The 19,237-nt window shown below is 45.6% G+C and overlaps 1 protein-coding gene across 11 annotated transcripts in view; it reads left to right on the top strand.

Moving 5' to 3' along the window:
- ATXN7L1 (ataxin 7 like 1) overlaps window positions 1–19,237 on the top strand; it is a 216,685-nt gene that overhangs the window by 139,862 nt on the left and 57,586 nt on the right. Inside the window, exon 1 of one of the 11 annotated variants that reach the window (XM_074340589.2) lies at window positions 11,523–11,567. The exons of 9 other annotated variants lie outside the window; for them this stretch is intronic. The gene's annotated coding sequence lies outside the window, so the exon portion shown is untranslated. Of the gene's footprint in view, window positions 1–11,522; window positions 11,568–11,727; window positions 12,057–19,237 lie in introns of those variants that run through there. One more of the 11 variants, XM_019745372.3, reaches the window with a different exon arrangement.

The following is a 19,237-nucleotide window of genomic DNA, read 5'->3' as shown; positions in this document are numbered from 1 at the left end:
CTTATTATTACCCAGATCTGGTGAGGCCAACAGATCAGGAGATGATGGCCATTGAAAAGATAGTTTGGTACTCAGTTTCCAAGAGAAGGGCATGTGCCATGTCACACAGAGCCACCAGGTCAGTCAGGAGGCAGAGGGAGAGGGAAACCATGGGCAAGAGCCTTGATAGTGGTTTCCGTGGAAGGACCTGCGAGGCAGAGTTAGCAGGCTTAAGATTGGCCAGTTTGGGGTATAAGGATGTCTCTAGTTGTCTGGTACCTGCCCCTGGGCTGACTGGAGCTGGAGGAATAGTGGCCTGGAATGTAAGAGCTGGATAGAGGGGGTGGCTGGGGGTCTGGGCTTTAGATTGGTCATTTGCATATGAAAGGTGCACTTGCAGGTGAGTCCTTCATTATCTCTAGGAATTGGCTAGCGCAGGGTCAGCAAAGCCCTAAGATGTCAAAGCATCAGAAATAAGAAAAATAAGGCATGATTAATGCACTGAATCTGCGTTTTGACAAGATCCCCAGGTAATTAATGAGCATGCTCAAGTTTGAGAAGCACGTCTCTAGGGTACTGTTCTCTGACATTGTAAATTGGGTCTGCTAAAAGCAACAGATGTCCTGAGCCATTCTGTGTACAAACAGGGCCAGTGATATGGGTTTGTGAAACGAAGGACACCACAACCAGGCTGAAATCGTAAATGGACAGCTAAGAAAAGAATGTTCCAGAACATTTGCAATGCCTTCCATTTCCTGGGCATATGCTTATAATAATATTCTTTTGTTAATAATGATTGATACAGTAGTCACAGATCCTGTGCAAACAATGTGGTATTACTTTCAATAACAGAACTTATTTAAAAGGAGGGAGCTTACCACCTGATCAGTGAATGGAGATAAAAGCCAATATTTTTATCCCTTTTACAATGGGAAAATTGGTCAATAATTATCCAATAAAACCCTGGTTTCCTGTACTCCCAAATGAGTAGTGCTTCAATTTCTTTTAATGGGACATTAATCTCTTTGGAGTGGCCAGTTATCTCTTTGGGTGATGAGTACAACTTACACTTGTCATCACACACAGAAACTCTTCTAGAAGGAGCCCTGATTGATCCACTCCACTTGGAAAAGAGGCAGTGTATCGAGAAAAAATAGGAGACAGAAACAAGGCCAAGTGTGGGTACTGCGTAGGACTCTCAGTGCTTGGACAAAAAGACACCTTTGAAATCATCCAGTCCAATCTCCCATTTTACAGATAAGGAGACTGGGCCCTGAGATATTAGTAACTTGCATGAGGCCCTGTGGCTCCTTAACGCAGAGCCGGGGCAGGACGCAGGCAGGCTCTGAGGGCCCGGGGCCAGCCTTCTCCATTTTCTCCTCCTCCCCCTCCTCCCTTCCCATTTGGACAGAGCACCTCCTTCCTCTTAAATTGGAGCTGAAACACTTCATACCCAGTCTAGCAGTGCTGACAATGCAGCCATGTATTTTATTTCTTTGTTTTATTTATTTATACTCAGCTTTATTGCAAAAGAATTTAAAGCCGCTTATAAAGCAGCAAACAACAGAGCAAGATAAAATAAATTTAAAATAAGTGAGAAAGATGAGACAAAGGAGTAAGTGGCTTCACAGCAACTTTGCCCATTGCCATCCTGCTGGGGCCAGGGAGCGTCCAGCCGTTAAGTCAGTGGTCAGCGATGAGTCCAAGCTCGCAGCGCCTCCACTTAACGCGGTGGGTTTTAGAGCCTCTTGCACTTGGCGATTGAAATGCCCTCAAAGGTCATTTTGAAGGACTTGGAAGTCCTCTCTGGTGTGGCCACAGTGGTGATGGTGGCAGCGAGAGGGTTGTTGTGTTTTCACTGCCCTGTTAAGGCCAGACAAGAGGGGAGAGCTAGTTAACATGTGGAACCTTGGAGCTGCACGGAGTCAGTGACCTTCTGGGCCCCTTTGTGAGTCCCTTGCAGGTGGGAGGAGAAGGCTGAGTGTAGCCCGGGTTCAGAGCTGTTGCCTAGGCTTTCCCCCTCCCCCTGCTCCATCTTTATCTTTTTTTTTTAGTCCCATTTTGACCTCTGCTCGAGCTCCAGGGTCTTGGTTCTGTGAGGCCAGCTCCCTCGCTGTCTTTATGTCTTTGTTTGAGGACTCTGTGTGTCCTCCCTGCTCTCAGGATCTCTGCTTCCTCCCACAGAAGGGCCTTGCTCTGACCCCCTTGCCTCAGGTGTGCTCTGTCTCCTTGGGCCTTGTCCCAACCCACCATTGTTTTGGGTGGCCTCTTCAGTCCCTTCCCAGATTCTCTTGCTGCAAAATGAATCAAAGCTAATTGACCGGGAATCGAGCATTCACGACAACTCTCACTCCTAGACATGTTTGCAAAGGTGCATTTTGAGGCTGTCATAGTAACTGGCATTGATTGAATTAGAGGTGCTAAGCTCTGTCCGATGCATGGGATGGAACCATCCCAGGAAGAACTATCCCACCAAAACACCAGGTGCATCTCTGCTGATACAGGCTGATGAGAACTCAGAAAAGCCGAAATATTTACAGTTGTACAGTAGCATCAGAGTAGCCACACTGCAGATTTCTTGGTCTGTGCCCAAGAGTTTAGTGGACAAAATCACTAAATTACTTTTATCTACACGGTGTGGTTAGAAAGAATTACATTTGGAAGGGTCAGGCTATGCTGGGAATTGTTTATTTCATTAGGCCAGAGTCCCACAGACGAATGAAGCTGTGGCTTACTCAGGTCAGGTGTTGGCCTGCATCTGGAATCTGCTAACTTCTCAGCTTAAATGGGCACCCTGGAGCTGCCAGTACAGCCTGTCACGTGAGTGCTGTCGGATCACCCCGAGCTCCCAAGGGATTGCCGGTGGCTGGCACAGCATCCATGAGTGGGAACTGACTGCACTGGGAAAAAATCTCTCCAGAGGTTTTTTTTCTATAACAGGCAAAGGAGCAGAGCACTCAGAATTAAATAGTCTATTGCCTCTCATAAAAACCCACTATCATGCTCTTAGGCTTGAAAAATCATTTTTGAGTGTGCTGGCTAAAACAAGTAATTAAGGTTAGCTAGCCCTCAAACCACTGATCCCTGCGTTTCTCTTTCTTTACTGTGGATTGGCTAATTATTTCCTGATTTGTCCATTCATTATCTAACGTACTTTGCGTGCCTGCTGTGTGCCAGTACTAAGACAAGCTCCCTGACTTTGGCTCTTTATGGCGTAGTGGAAGAGGGAAGCCAGGCGGCCATGGTTACAAAGTCCTGTGCCACGTGCTGAGGGGGAGGTGTGTCCAGTGTGTCCTGTGTGCACTGAGAAGGGGACCTGCAAGAGGTGCAGGGTGACGGGGTCTCCCAGGTATCCCAGATGTAGGAATGTTCGAACCGGGTCTTGAAAGAAGAAAACAAAGCGCTAACCGAGGTGAAGAATGAAAGGGTGGCCGAGCATTCCAGGGAAAGAACACTGTGCACCAAATCACAGAGGCTTGAAACAAAAGGCTCTCAGTAGTCCAGGGTGGCAGGAGGGCGGGATGCCTGGGGGGAGGGCATCAGAATGAGCCGTCGCGCCTGGTGCCCTAGAGACAAGGAGAGCTGTGACAGATTCCTAGGGGCTGATTCTTCTGCAGCTCAAAGACACGAGAGGCCATTAGACATCCCTCAATGCCACATGTCAATCAAAATAATTAAAAGCAAAAGAACCGGAAAGCTGGTTCATATATTCTAACATCCATCTAGCTTCCCCCCCCAAAAAAAGCTTTTGATAAAATAAGATGAAGTGCCAAAGAGATGTGTGTGTTCAATCGCATGACATAAAGTGAGTAGAGTGTGGTTAAAAAAAAAAAAAAAATCCCTGCAAAACTGAGTGATTGCTAACTCTGGGTAGCAGTGCGTACTTGGACTTGGAGTGAGACAGACCTAAGTTCAAATTCTGGCTTCACTAATTTAACTTTGAACCTCTCTGGACTTGCTCATCTAAACATGGCAGGTGACTGGTGAGCACACAATGTGATACATAGATGATGTATTACAGAATTGTACACTTGAAACCTATGTAATTTTACTAACCATAGTCACCCTAATAAATTTTAATAAAAATAAAAAAATAAACATGTAGGTGATAATACCAATCTCACCACATTATTCTGAGGATTAAACCATACAATCCCAGTGGTTTTCATTTACCAGCTTATTCCTTGCTTTTTAAAGTACTAACTCAATCCAGGGCAAGAAATAGATTGTGGTATATGAGGATCAGTTATCGTTAGTGAAATAAAGAATAATCACAGGTTACAGTTAATAAAATAGATTATAGAAATAACAGAATTCCTAATTTTATTCGTTGGACACATATCTGTCACACACTCTTAATCTAGTGAAGAGGAAAACGGACTCACTTCCTGAAATCTACTCATCTCAGACTCAGCCAAAGGCACATTCTTTGTGGACTGACCCTAAGCAGACTTGGCCGTGCAGAACTCATAGGTTCTTTTTAGTAGAAAACAGTTGCCACTGTCGAAGGTTGCAGAAAGCTGAGGTGGGGAGGATTAGCTTCTCTTCCATACCTCACTTGTTATAATGAATGCGAGTGTCAGACTGAACTCACTCATGGATGTCAGACTGAACTCACTCATGGATATAGGCATTTATCAAACAAATAAATGTTTATCAACAAGTAGGGAGAAAGCCGTGCCCTCAACCTATTTGGTAAACTTGAAGTCCCAGCCCTCTCTGCTTTGACGTGTTCCATCAAACCTTGTATGAAACGTTCACTCGAGGCAGCTGCAAGAATATTCCAGAGACAGGACTCTATGTCCCCGAATCAGCAGCATGCTGTCATCAGCGCTTCTGATGCAATGGCTGCACACAGAGCAGCCTCGAAGGGGAAGGGTAAAGAGAAAGGCCTCGCTGGGTTCCAGTACCCTCTTTATACAAGAATAGGGATGTCTCTAAAGGTTTGGGGCCAGGCTACCTGTCTTGAAATCCTTTAATTGCACCGATAAACACCCACTTCTAGCATTCATTATACTAAGTCACACGTTTTACCAACAAAATCCCATTTTTTTATATTCAGAAGGTTGATCAAACTATACAGATGGCAAAAGGACTTAAAGTGTGACCCTCTTGGGTTAATGCCAGTTGCCCAGTGCAGTCTTTGTATTCTTGATAGCTGATCACCCCTAGAGGTAAAGCCCAGACTGGCTCAGACACCGTAAAACACCCGTTATATTCAAGTGCTTTCTCTTTCTCTCTTACTTATTTATATATACAAGTATTTTACAGTAAATTACAGGCACTGTAACCATGCTTCACTTCTCTCTCCTATGCAAGAGGTACGATTCCTTGTATGTGTGGGAGGGGAGGGGTGAGGACTGGATTATATCTAAAGTGACCGTACATCCTGGATTGCTCAGGACAGTCACAGCTTCCACCTGGTGTCCTTGGGCCCGTCCACGTAGCACCCCCTTTCACTTTCAGAGGTGTCCAGTTAGGATGATAAACTTACTCTATTCATAGAAAGAACAAAGACAACAAAGCCAGAACTGGGTTTGAATTCTGTCTCAACCAGTTCCCATTAGGGTGGCCTTGGGGAAATCGTCTCTCCTTGATAAATCTGATTTTCCTCATGTGTAAACTGAGAATAATATACACTTGCCCTCCCTCACTCCCTCATCATTTTTTTGGGAGATACCAGTTATGCCATGGATGTGAATAAACTGTGTAGAGAGATCAGCGCTGACGAGTTAGGGATTATTCCTGTTCTTAAACCCAGCCTTGGTTTGTGCTCTGACTCGGGCAAAAACCAGCCTCAGCATATAGATCACGGTAGCTCTTTCACTTGTCTCCTTGGAGAATCGAGAGACCGTAGCCTGTTCTGCCAGATAAGTAATGAGCAGAGCCCTTTGCCTGGGAATTTACATTTCCTCTTAACTCCATCAGAGAAGAGACCATAACCCTTAAAAGTAAAACCAGAAGCCCTTCCTTTGCCTTAAGATGCATTAATGTAAAAATTTTCCAATAAAGATTCAACTTACCCTTCTTTATATGAGTAGAACTCTTAAAGAGACATCATATGATGAGAAGACATCATAACTAGTGAGAGGCGAGTGTGAAAGTTCAGCGTGAGTGTACTCCTTGTTGATGCATAGATGAGGCATACATTCCCATGGGAACAGTCACAAATGAGGTGAGGATGGGGTGGGGTGCCTCAAACAGAAGTACTGTTTTGCATAATAATATAGAATTTTACTTTTTTCAAAGTGAAAATTACTTGTTTTTTTATTACAAAAGTAATGCATTATAAAAACTGCCAACATTTCAGGAAATGTAAGAAAGTAAATATTTCAGCGTCGGTGTAAAACTTTCCAATCTTTTCTGTGTATGTGTTTATTTCTGTGTTATACATATGTACCTATATGCATATATTTTTAAAACATAAAAGTAGAATCCTATTATAGACATTGCTTTGAAATCTGCTTTTTTTTTTTCCATCTAAAATTGTGGACACATTTCAGTAAATATAGTCCTGCATCATCATTTTTATAGCTCCCCAGCATTCCACTGAATAGATGTGCCAGTAGTTTACTTCCCCAGGAGATTGCCTGGTATTTAGATTTGTTTAGGGGTGTACCATCTACCCCTTTTGATGTATTTTTAAATCAATATAAGATACCTATCCCCCAACACACACACAAACTTAACACATTTGCCATAATCCCCCAGAAGAAGTTTCAAATATCTCTTAGTCTGTCTTCTTTGCACTTAGGCTGAAGGACTCCTGACAGTTGACATATGGACTAGAAGTTGCTGTAAGGGACCCACATAGGGCAGCTCAGGGTAGAGAGCCCAGACACTGCGTTGTGCAAACTGCCTGCAGTGGGGTCAGTTACTGTAGGAACAGCTTCCTCATGCTTCGTGAATGCTGGTCATTCACGAAGCAACATTGCTGCCAGGAGCCTCTGTCATTTAATAGCTCTTCCAGCCTGAAGCCCAATCGTCAGAACCTCCTTTCAAAAAAGAAAAACTCCTGCACACGTGCGGGTGTTTACACATGGCGCGTTCAATAACACCTCAGTATCCTGAGCTCTGCCACTGAGTAATGCTCCCGGGGAAGCCAGCCAGCAGCTCTGAGCACTTGAAGGGCACCAAGCCCCACTCGGCACCAATGGGGGCACCACCCTTCAGGCTTCCACTGAGAAAAGCTTGCCCAGTTTATACATCATGCTAGCAAGCTTGACAGTCTGATTTCCAAGTTCGGCACATTAGCGCTCTGAGCAGGTCCGTGGAGGCAGCCCTGAGAGTAAAAAGAAGTGACACCAGGCTGCAGAAAATGAAAGTAAAAGGCAGAAAGTGGGGGCACTGAGGCCCCTTTGTGCAAAGGCAAATATTATAGCTCTGCCTCCTTTCGCAGTGTTTGCACACGGCCGGCACCACCCGTGATGGTGGGGCAATCAGTTTAGTGAGTTCTGACCAACATTTTAAACAGTGGACTAGAAGAGAAGAGAAAATATCAGTGCTTTTCTACTTAAAGGTAAATAGTATCCTTTGGAATTTGTCTCACACCCACACGTGCACACTAAGTTGCAGTGTGCAGTTCATTGAAGACTTTGAAGCGTGCAAGCTACACTTGTAGGCCCTGAAGTCATCACCATTATAGCAAAGTACAGAAATGAATGCCCTTAACAGTGACCTTGAGTTATCAAAAAACAAGGATCAAATAATGTTCAAAGTATAACATTTAAGAGGACAGAGTACAGTGGGATGAAGATCTTTTGGAAAGATTCCTGTTACAAAGTACTGACAATTTTTTTGAAGATTTAGTATTTTAAATTGTAAGTGGAAAGCCTTTCTACCTTCTGCCTAACTTGAATCACAAACATCAAATTTGACATTGGGGGTAGAACCTGAAAAATATAAAATAAAAATTTTTAAATAAATTTGTAATTAATTAAATCACCAAATTTGATACATATCTAACATAAAGATATGTATCCCAGGTATACCTTCTAAGGTATGCATATATCTTTGTGCTGCACATTAACAGGAACTCAGTCATTCAAAACAGGTATTCAAAATGCACAGCAAGGTTCTGTGCTCTGGCTAGGTATTGGCCTACAAAGATAAGAGACTCAGAACTGGCCCTCAAGGAACTTACAGTCCAGTGATCCAGATTTCAGTCAACCGCATTTATTGACCTTCACTATAAAGTCGTTATGCAACTAGTGGTGCAGTACTGGCTGAGGCTGATTAAAAGTGGCACTCTCCTGAAAAATCTAGGGTATGTGGACCCCATACATACAAAACTGGCCTCGTGGCTTTGGTCATTAGCCCACGTCACAGAGGATTAAGCCTAAGCCAGGCCCAGGTAAGGTCAGGCAGGCCGGCTCAGCCCCTGTGAACCCAGGTAACGGCAAAAATGGGGAGCACGGAGCTGAGCCCTAGGTTCTGACCTGGAAGCGTTCAGGGCAACATCAGGGTAAAGCCAACTCTGCAGCCAGTGGCTGCCACAGCCGCTGACATGCTTACCCTGCCTTTCAGTCTACTGACAGCTCAGGCCTCCATCCTTTCCTGGCTCCATCTTTTTTTTAAATCAGCTTTGCACATATCCAGGCCATGTTTTAAAGACCTCACTGGTCTCTCATCCGCTTCCTCCTCTGTATATGTACTCTGATGAAGCTCCCTTCCCTGGGGGGAGGGGGTGTCTAAATGCCCAGAGTGTGGGCGTAGAGCCCCAGCTTTGTCTCCATCGATGCTGTCGTCCTCAAGGGCTGGATGTAGTGTACTCACCAGCCTTCGCAAACCCACCTTATCCATCAGCAAAGCAGGATTTGTCTGGTCTGTTGTAGAACTACCTTTGTTAAGCACGCCAGTACTAACTACAACAAATTTCTGCTAATGTCCCATATCCCCTATCAGCCCACTTTTACTAATTTGATATTACAAGTTTGGTGACCATGCCTCACAGATTTTTCAGACGTTCTGATTTTAAATTGCCCACCTGTCTTCCCTAAATATGCCAGTGCTTGTCAAACCGTGTGTCCTACTTTTTAAGTTAAAAAAAAAGTCTCTGTGCTCAGAGGAGCCACAAGGTATGTGGAAATACTGTATTCTACTCACTTTGTATCCTGTGAGCAAACGAGTTTTCCTGCCAAGACTGTTCTGATGCACCCAGTCCCCATATTCTTTTCAGGCAGCGTGGATGCAAATGTCATGTGGTTACCAAAACAACCTCACATAAACCAGTGAGAGGCACCACCTGTGCATCTCATCTAAGCACAGAGCTGCTTCACTTAGCAGGGGATTTGATTAGTCTTTAAGACCTAGGCTGCTTTAGTGACATTCCACATAAAGGCCAGCTTGACACCCAACTTGTCTGGCCTTTGCTCCTATGTTTTGTTGTGTTGTGTTTTCAGGGAGCAAGTAGGAGGAGAAGCAGATTCACGAGGTTGTGGTAGAACTTTCTAATCATCACCTCCTGACCGTCTCCCCTCTTGCATTCCATATTCGGCATCCCTGGGCATGGTCCAGAGTACTTGGGCTCCTGACAAGATGTCCCTATTCAATACTACAAAACCCCTTGGCATCTGTAGTAACTCACTGCCGTGTTCCCTCAAAGGAAATGCCCCAAACCTGCAATGCACCTGCTCACATGTGTCACATAATGGTAACAGCACACCCTATCAAGCTGAGTGTGCCCACTCGGCACAGACAAGGCACATGGCAGTGGGACCCTTCACATGGCCCATTACTTTCGGGGGCCTCTTGCAAAACAATTCAGCAAAAGCCTAACTTAAACACCACATTGAAGAAGAGATCCGCCAAGCTGTGTGCTGAGCCAGACCCCGTCCACATGCGAGACAGCACAGCTGGGAGGTGCAGGCTATGTGATGGACAGCTTGACAGTCCTGTGAGGATATTCCGCTCTGGCTTCTTAGACTAGGATTAGGTGAGGAGCCAGGGTCAGCACGTGGGTGAACTAATCAAATCACAGAAGGACAGGCTGCAGACCAGGTGGAGATGGTTGCTTTCCCTCGAAATCGTAGCTCTGGAGTACAGACGTCCAAAGCTTGGCCTCAGTGTGGAGAGGAACCAACCCTTCGGCGTGAGGAAATTGCGATCTGTGAAATGGTACAGAAAAACCTGAAGACAGGGAGTTTTGAGGAAATCAATGGAGATGATGTGCTTTTATAATAAAAACAACTTTACTGGCTTCTTTCATTCTGTCTTCGTGTCTTCTGTAAAGCAGTAGAAGCAAGCAAGGACTGCGTTAGGAGTTGGGAGCCCTAGTGCTGTTCACGATTTGCAGTGTGGCCTTGGATGTGATTTGTGGGCTCTCCAAAATCTCAATTCACCTGTCTGTGAAGGTGGGACTCACAAAGCCCACCACTTTCAAGAGCTCTGCGAATAATATTAATAAAGCACCACCCAGCACAAGTCATCATTCGCAGGGCTGAGACCAAGGCTTCTCTGAGCTTCAGTGTTCTTCCTTTGTGAAATGGGGATAATACCTGACCCCCTCATCCTGCAGAATGCTTCTGAGATCAAATACTATTAGGTTGCTGCACACGTGATTGCAGTTTAAAAGGTTAAAAATAATTATAAAAACCGCAGTTACTTGTGCACTAACCTAATAGAACATGTGTGAAGGAGACCAGGAAAGCATGGAGTTCCAAGTGGGTGGCAGGGTCACAACAGTTCTGGGGCCACGTTAAGTAGTCAGTTGCCGCCCCGAGGCCAGGGCTGGTGTAAGACTGCTTTGCCTGTCCTGAGCCTTCTCTCTAGGGCGTCCCTTCCCCCTTCTTCTCACCCAAGCCTAGCCTCCCTCCTCCCCTGCTCTGTCCTGTGTCTTGGATGCTCTGAGTTGTCTTTGCTCTTCTCTCAGAATCTGTCAGGCAGCTGCTGCATCTTATTTGATGGGGCTCCATTTCGGATCCCAGTGAAACCATTTCTATATATAGTTTGTAATAAAATGTGGGTTCCCTTGGGAGCCAAGTGGCAGCCATTGTATGGGTTCATACCCACCACCATTGCACTGGCAGCCCCCGGAACCAGGGGAACGACAGTAAATGTGAATCTGCCAGATGAAAATACTTTGGTCACTGTCACCTCAAGACAGCACAGATCCAGTCCTGCTAAGGGAGAAAGGTTGACCCCCAGCAACCCTAAACTCAAAGGGGCAAGGGAAACCTTCCTCAGGACCAGCTCAAAAACAGCCCAGGGACATTGTCCCCTCCCTCCGTTTGCTTCCTGCGTGGCTCATGGCCTCACTGCGCCCAGCAGGGAACTTTCCTGTGTCTTGAAAACTTCATTCAGCACGCCCCTTTTTTCTCCTGTGGGATTTACCAACTTCCAAATTCCAATGCTGCTGCAGTCACCCCAGATGTGTACCAAGGCCTCTTCATTTGCAAAATCTCTTGAGTCAATCTCTAAGTAAAAGATGCTTCAAGGAAGCACCCAGTTCCTTTTGCTAATAACCGCAGTTTGTCATGTGATCGCTGCCCCTCCCCCAACTGATTATCTCTGAAAACCCCCCACCCACCCCACCAATAAACTAGGTTGACGTCTGTCCTTTATCTGCCAACGTCTACATTTCCTTCAAGGTGGTAATCTTTTGCTTTTGTTATTTAAGTTCTGTTTTATTCTTGATTGTTACCCAATTGCTTTGGGACTTGCATAAACAGTTAACAAAAACACGGCGCACGAGGCAGCCGTTTCGCTTTCTGTGCTTGTTGTTCTTGGCACTGGGTCAGTTCTATGAACTTCTGGTGTCCAACTGGTAGGACCTGAAACTCTGTGTTTAACAAGTGCCTGTAGTCAAAACAGTTGGCGTGTGCAAGCTAGGATAGCTGGTACTGACTGCAGCTGGTCAGCCGTCGGTCCTGGACCATGCAGCATACGGAATCTCGGTGCTCCGCATCGGGACGGGCTTTTGTTGTTTAGTTGTTGGGGTTTTTCTTTCTTGCTTTTCTTTTTTTCTTTTTTCTTTTTTTGTGACGGCATCCGTGCTAATGTGGATTGCTTCAGGTTCCAAAAGTACAGCATGTTTACAGTCGTCGTAGAATCAGATTAAGTTGGCAGCCTGAGTCTCTGTAAGTGGTTTTAGTTTACATTTCTTCTTCTAGCAGGATGTTTTGCATAATTTTGCTGATCCTGGGTTATTTATAGACTTTCTTGAAGAAACGGGGATGCGTGAGTGTTTTCTGTTCTAACTGTGGAAAGTGAAATCGTTTCTGCAGTTAGAGAAATGGCAATGCGTGTGCAGCACAGGGCTATTTTAGCTCCTGAAAATTAATTTCTCTGCGAGGTCATTTGATAACATTCCAGAACACACTCTCCGGCCGCTGATATCAGATATCCTGATAGTTGTCTTAGAACGTGTTGTTTTTCCTTTGGTCGGTCACAAACGGAATAAAATGAAAGTAACGATGCCATTTCCTCTGAGGCGCTCTGGGAGGGTGGATGCAGTGATTGGGTATTGTTTCAAATGTCCAAAGTAGGTTTGCTGTGGTTGTTTTGTCCAACCCGCGGGAGCAGTGTTAGCTGGCCATCCCCAGGCTGCCCAGAAGCCGGTTGGCAGGACTCTGAGAGCCTGGGGGGAGGGGCAGAGGAAGGATGGCGGCAGGAAAGTAAGTGGGTTTTCAAGTTTGTCCTCACCTATATGATAGTAATACTCAGGTGTTTATAACACTAAAACATGATAATCAACTGCAAGGTGGCATCACGTTAATGCATTTTCTGTTTGATTTTCTGGCCTGGCGGTAGCATCTTTGGGGGCCCAGTGCGTGTTTGAATGAGAACTAAAGCTGGGCACGTTTGAAATCACTAAGCCAGAATTAGCACTCTATGAAAGGGTTTCCCATAATATTTACTAGAACAGTTGGCTAAAAATTGCTCTGCTTTGCCCACTGAATGGCTGTGTAATTAAATCAGCCCTTGACAGCTTACCTTGCGCACCTCCCATCTCTGTCTGCAGCTCCGGGAATTTGCATGGGTAAGTAGCACGTTCCCCAGCGTAACGAGCGTGGAGTCCCAGACTAATGGTCCAGGAGAACGTCATAAATGAGACACTTCATTGTGCCTCTGGCTAAATATTTTAAACCAAACAAATCAAAAAGGAGGGTGAAAACGGTAAACCTCCTTTGCGCCGTGTGAAAGACCTTCTAAGTAGGGAGTCTGTCCTGATCCTGGTCCTTAGGTCCCGCACAGACTGGTCCAAACCTCCCCTCACCCCCAGCATCACGACTCACACACAAATGAAAATGGAGAGTTGAAACGGAAATTTCCAAGGTAGTAAATGTGGCCATTAGGCCGCGGCTTGGCGTAGTTTAAAACTGCTGAGTGCTGCCAAGAGCAGATTTCTTTTTCTCCTCCATGTTTCTCTCATCTATATGAAGTTAGGGGTGGCTGGGGGGTGGGGAGGGGGGAGTTTGTTTTTCTGGTCTCCTCTAACCTTGCTTGCAGAGAATAGTAATGGGGCTGCCTTGCCTTCCAGAGCAGGCCCTGAGCTTTCTCATGCTAGCCCCACTGAGCTGGTGAAGGATAAGTCTAGCCCTTGGGTCCCACTAGAAAAGGCTGGAGATGGGGCTTGGCTTCCTCAGTGGAGATGGGGAAGTTGACCTCAGGCTGGACTCTGTTCATCAGACCGTGGCCTCCTCCTTGCCCTTCCAAACTGGGCAAAGTGGCTGAAGGCAGATGTTGGAAACTGGTCTAATGATTCAGATCTGCCCCGTGGATGGGGCCATTACACTTCCCCTTTTCTCCTCTCATGGATCAGTTTGGGATAGGATTGGAGGCCTATTCTATCCTTTTGAAGGCCTCAGATTTGAGTTGTCTGTTGGTTTTTGTGCCTCTCAGCTAGCAGTGATTATGGGGGCTCTCACCCCACTGTGTAAATAACCTCATGGCCAGAGGGAATGAAGAGATGTGAAGGGACCTTCCAGGCCTTTCTGTTGGATTGGAATGGCGGTAAATACAGAAAGTTTTCTCATCCCTCCTGCCCTTAGGCTTTTGCATTTGAATTGGCCAAGCCCGCCCACCCTGCTATCCTTGGGAAAGTGAAGGCTCTATCTTTTGCCAGCTTGTCAGTTCTGCCCCTCCCAGCCCCTCCTCTCGTCAGCCTGACAATACTTTCAAATACCCTCCTTCCTTGCTTTGATTTCCCTACCTCAGACTCCCAACGCCACCACCCCCTCCAGCAGAAGAGAGCTCAACGGTACAGAGGGTGCCAAAAAAATGTATACACATTAAGAAAGGAAAAAACTATTAAAATTGTAATACTCAGTATATACCAATAACAAAAGATGAATACAAGTCACATATGACTTCTGAAATTACAAGAGGTTCTCTAAGTGGTTACCATCAACATAATTTTAATATATATTTTTTTCCTTTCTTAAAATGTGTGTACTTTTTTTTGGCACCTGTTGTATATCTGTTGTTGGACTGATAACTGTTATGATCTGTCTGGGCCCCTTAGCAGCAGTGAGCATTTGTGGGTCCCTCTCTCTCCTGGCCCCCAGGGGAGTGGATCGACCTGCCCCACACTGAGTGGGAAGCCCAGGGTCCAGCAGCATCTGGGAACCTGAGGGAGGACCAAGGTATCCAGGCAGAACCCGGAGATTGGGTGGATCCCTGGTGAAAAGCAGCATTGGGCCAGATGTTCTGAGTCAGTTTGTCAAACCTGTGAATGTGCTAGTGGCTACCTCACTCTGCCATTAGCCCACTTACCCCCACAGTCTTATCTTTTTCTGGAAGGACAGCAATGACAAATAGATTCATCAGAACCCACAGGGTAAGAAAGTAAGCTGAGAAAAGGAGCTGGTTTCCACCGGTCGGTGGCTTGAAGTCACGTCACTGTTTCAGACCAGCTGCTGTGTACCTGTACGCTACCTAGCCAGGCCTCCAGGGCAGGCAGGATTTACCAGATGTCAAGGACCAGGACACTGTCCCCACCTTGACCTTGCTACAGTTTGCATCAGTGTGGCATTGCACAGACCACGGAGGAAGATGCATTTCATCTGTGTTACGTCAGGGGTTAGGAGTCCCTTGTCCTCTGCCCTCCCTCCATACTTTACTTTTTCTCCCTTACCCAATGAACACGAACAGTTTTTAGGTAAACCAATTGTGTTAATTTGCCTGGGCTTTCATAACAAAATACCACAGGGTATTTAAACAACAGAAATTAATTTTCCAGTTCTGGAGGCTGGAAGTCCACGATCAGGGTGCGGCAGAGTCGTCTCTCCTGAAGCCCTTCTCCTGGGCTTGCAGGTGGCCGTCTTCTTGCTGCCTCTTCATGTGGTTGTCCCTCTGTGCACACACCCCCTCGTGTTTCATACTCTTTTTACAAGGACACCAGTCATATTGGATTAGGGCCCCCCAACCGTCTCACTTTTCACCTCTTTAAAGACCTTATTTTTTAATACAGTTACATTCTGAGGTCCTGGGGATTGGGACTTCAACACATGAACTTAGGTGCAGAATGCAGCTCATAATACCGATCAACTAAGTCTGGCCCTGCCGTAACTCAGGTAAGTATCAGAACACGGCAGTAACTGCCATGTAGAGATTCATCTGTGGCTTGTTCCTGCACATGTGAGTGTATAGAACCGGGCACTGTCTCCTCTGTGGGTACATAGTCAAGGAAATGCAGTGCAAGAAAGAAAAGAATATGTTCAGAAGTCACCAATGGCTATGAAAGTCTGAGTTAGCATTCATGTGTCCTGGGGTGATTTTTAGGTGACTTCAGCAGCCCACCTGTCTCGAGGGAAGACTGTGGTAGGGGTAGGGTGACTGAGAATAGCTTGTAGACCACTGGGGCTCCAGAATTCATCCAACAAAAATTGTTACCTTCCCTTCCCTCTGGGCCTCTTCCTTCCAGTGGCTTTCCGAGCAAACTCCCTCGTCGCTTAATAGATTCATTGGCATGGTCCTCTCAGTGTTTTGCCAACAACTGCACATATATATATATATATATATATATATATATATATATATATATATATATATATATATATTTAAAATCTGCCCTCAGTGTTCATTGCCCCTGGAAGTTGGGAAACCAACCTTACATGATGAGGAGAGGAGAATTTAGCCAGTTATTGCCTCACATTTTATCATAACTGCTGCTCTTTTCCCAGGAGCATATGGTAGGCCATGCCAGTTCTTCTCTCTCCCTCTGTGCCTGCTATGGGACATCTTTGACCCCGAGATGCTAGAGGCCTACAGGTTGGCCTCCAACAGCCTTTTGCAAATATTTCTTTCCAGATCTTTTCTCAATGAAGACGATTTCTTCCCTGAGGTAAAACAAGAACTGAGCTGAGACAAGAACAGGGTTTCGGGGGGCCTGCCTTGAGAACACCAGAGCCAAAAGCCAGTTCTTAGAAACTGCCATTCAGGACAGAGACCCGAGGATTAGTTGGGGTCAAGCCACAGGGGAGCTAACAGCAGCCCTCCCAGCCCTTCATTACCTGCTGCATGTTACTCAGATCCCGGTCTCAACAAGGTGACAACAGAGAGACAATGTGTTTCTGCAGGCTGGTGGGAGGACCCACTACCCTTTATTACCCCAGCATCTGAGATGGGAGGATGTGATTGCTGCTGGGAGAGCAGGCCAGGAATCTGTTCAATGCAGCCGTCCAGGGGCTGTGGGCTGAAGGACTGACTGCCTTCTGGCCGCTGGACTGCAACTGCAGTTTCCTCCTTGGCTTAACAGGCAGGTTTCTGGCGATGGGAATGGTATCTTTGAGAGACTTATCACAGTAATAATCATAATACTCTTCTTTTGTTCGTTTGTTTGCTTAGCCTGACTCAACTTTTAAATCTCTTACATGCCTGATCTCATTGACTATCCCCTATAGCCCTAGAAAGGTAGGTATTGTTAACCTCAGAGCATGGAAATTCTGGAACAAGAGCCAGGATTCAGACTCCAGCTCTTGGATGCCAGTGCTATTGCTTTCAGCTGCCTAATATCTGTGTTTGGATGCCAATAAGCAGGGTAGTTTGTCTGAGAACTGGAAAACCAGTTTTTCTGTTATTGTATTTCTTATAAGTTATAAGGGCAACATTTGACAGCTCGCTGTGTGCAATGCGCTGCTCTAAGAGTTTTACACTTAATGTCTTCAACCACTGGTCAGAGGGGGCTAGTGTTAGCCTCATGAGATCCTTACCAGGCAAGATGAAGAAATGTGGGCTGAGTGACACACCTGCCCTGAATGGCAGGTGGCTCGGTAGAGTCACACTTCAAAGTGCTGTTCACAGGTCGCTGCCACGCTGGGGGATGTGTCAAGTTGCACACTTGGCACTATCCTCTTCCACATTATAAATGAGGATTTGGAAGAGGAATGGCATTAGTGTCAGGCTTATCAAGTTTTCAGGTGGTAGATTTGGGAAGGAGAACAGACAGATTCCAACAAGATGACATTTTCAAAGGATACCTGTGGATAAGCAGCTTGGCAGCAAAGTGTATGAAAAACACTTAGGGGTGATGCAGCTATCAGAAATAAAAAATCTAGATTGGGTTTTTAGCGTTAATAGGAGGAAACAGCTAGAAGCTGCTCCGACCCCATCTGTAATGTTCTCCCTCCTGAGTTCCACAGTTTAGGAAGGACAGTGAGAGCCAAAAAGGATCCAGAGATCGAGAGGAATAGTGAAAATGATGCTTTGTGCGGAATGGTTAAAAAGGACCCCTGGGGGACATTTAATGTGGAGAAAGAGATTCCGAGGACCAAATATTTGGCAAGGTACCCCATGGAAGGGGAACCAGAGTGGTTCAAGGTGATGCCCATGGGGCAGAAATGGGACTGCCATGCTGGCCTTAGAGAGCAGCTCCGCAGGGGGAAGGACTCTCAGCTGGTGTGCATCTGGAAGGCACCGTCCACTCAGGGGCCTGTAGTGGACTTGCCAGGCTAGGCAGCCCCTTGGGTGGAGTGCTGACGAGGGGACCACAGCCCTGCAAATGGGCCGACAGGGCTTAGTGGAGAATGATTACCTGTGGCATTGCTTCCTGCCTGTTAGGAGTCTGTTACTCTGTCCCACTTCAAGGTCTAACACCTGGGTCCCTTTGGTGGAAATGCCGGCTGTACCAGGGATGAGGGGAGCTGTGCCTCAGTGTGCCCTTGGTAAATAGCAGGTGCAGCCTGCCTCTGTGTGTGTGTGTGTGTGTGTGTGTGTGTGTGTGTGTGTGTGTGTGTGATTGTTTCAGACCAATCAACACTTCTTCCTGGACCTGCATTGGCCATGTTTGAGAGCTGCTATCTGGGAGAACCTGTATGCTCCCTCCTGCTGGCCGCCTTAATTACCTTAACTTAAAAATTACCTCTTTTAAGTGATTCCAAGAAGGGCTTTGAAAGTAACTCTCAGTTATCCTGAAACTGATTGTTCTGTTTATGGGTTGTCCTGGCCCTTATATTCTGCAAGGGTTGTTTTTTTGTGTTATTTTTTTTTTAATAAGGTGAAAGTCATATAACATAACATTAACCATTTTAAAATGAACAATTCAGTGGCATTGAATACACTCACGAGTGGTGCAGCCACACTTCTGTCTAGTTCCAAATGTTTCGTCCCTCCAAAATAAAACTTCATGCCTATTAAACAGTTAGTTCCCCTTCCCCATCCCCTTGGTGTCTGGCAACCACCAGTCTGCTTTCTGTGTCTATGGATTTGCCTGCTCTGGACAATTCAAATGAATAATGCATACAATATGCAGCCTTTTGTTTCTGGCTTCTTTCATTTGGATGTTTTCTAGATTCATCTACGTTGTAGCAGATATCAGTACTTCACTACTTTTTAAGGCTGAATAATATTCCATTGTATGTATGTATAGACCACAATTTGTTTATCCATTCATCCATTGATGGACACTTGGGCTATTTCCATCTTTTGGCTATTGCAAAGAGTGCTGCTATGAACATTCGTATATGAGAATTTGTTTGAGTACCTGTTTTCAGTCCATTTGGACATATACCTACGAGTAGAATTGTTGGATCATGTGGTAGTTTTATGTTTAATATTTTGAGGAACGACCATACTGTTTTCCACAGAGGCTGCACCATTTTCCATTCCCACCAACAGTGCCCAAGGGTCTCAGTTTCTGGGTTTTGGAGGGTGTTGGTTTTTTGTTTTTGTTTTTTAATTTGATAGCCATCCTAGTAGGTATGAAGTGGTATCTCATTGTGATTTTGATTTGCATTTCCCTAATGACTAATGATATCAATCATCTTTTCATATGCTGTTGGCTGTATGTATACCTTCTTTGGAGAAATGTGTATTACAA

This window comes from Rhinolophus sinicus, chromosome 4 (assembly GCF_057876585.1).
Source record: "Rhinolophus sinicus isolate RSI-liver-muscle chromosome 4, RSI-T2T, whole genome shotgun sequence".
Classification (NCBI taxonomy): Eukaryota; Metazoa; Chordata; class Mammalia; order Chiroptera; family Rhinolophidae; genus Rhinolophus; species Rhinolophus sinicus.
The sequence above is the reverse complement of the archived record's forward strand: the minus strand, read 5'-3'. Positions and strand labels throughout refer to the sequence as shown.